This window comes from Nematolebias whitei, chromosome 15, assembly GCF_014905685.2.
Source record: "Nematolebias whitei isolate Nwh7 chromosome 15, NemWhi1, whole genome shotgun sequence".
Taxonomy (NCBI): domain Eukaryota; kingdom Metazoa; phylum Chordata; class Actinopteri; order Cyprinodontiformes; family Rivulidae; genus Nematolebias; species Nematolebias whitei.
Window position 1 is genome coordinate 8,854,043 of NC_056512.1, and position 717 is coordinate 8,854,759.

The 717-nt window shown below is 36.4% G+C and overlaps 1 protein-coding gene across 1 annotated transcript in view; it reads left to right on the forward strand.

The window, feature by feature from the left end:
* Nucleotides 1–717, forward strand: part of LOC119421952 — a 6,245-nt gene that overhangs the window by 3,001 nt on the left and 2,527 nt on the right. The gene's annotated exons all lie outside the window — the stretch shown is intronic.

Below are 717 nucleotides of genomic sequence, written 5' to 3' on the forward strand. Positions count from 1 at the left end.
TGTATTTCTGGATTCAAATCAATGAAATGACAGTTTCTGTCCCACAATGTTCTTAAGGTCAAGGGTTTTGACCTTAGGCTTAGTTCACTACACAGTGTTTGAATGACACAAAACTACAAATCAATATGTAACTATATAAGTAAATGTCTGTGCATTTATATGTAAGTAAAGGTACAGACATGCATGTGCACACACACACACACACACATACACACACAAATCAATATTCAATAATGATATAATAGGTTACCTAACAGGTTAGCATTTGTTACAAGGAACTGTGAATACAGTGTCTCCACAACAAATGCAGCAATATCAACTGACTTACTAAGCTAGTGTAATGCTAGCTAGCTTAGTAAGCAAGCTAACAAAGTACTAACATTATTTTGTAGTTAGCTAACTAGTGTCTACTTTGTTGACCAACATGATATTCTATAACAGAAAAGTCATGGAGTTGATAAATGAAGATAATACTTACATGTATGCTGATGTGTCAAACTGACCACCTGGTGGTGAGACAGCAGGCATCAGACATGTAAGTGGGACAGAAAATGTATCCTGACAGTCACAGTTGGTAAGAATCAAAGTTTCCCAAAGCAAACCCTTGAGATTCTATAGGAAATTCTTGGGGTCATTTTTGACCACTCTTATGAAAAACTGGGGTAGTGACTGTTGTGTTTTTCATCTTATTCTCCACCCGAGTCTGTTACCGTTTCA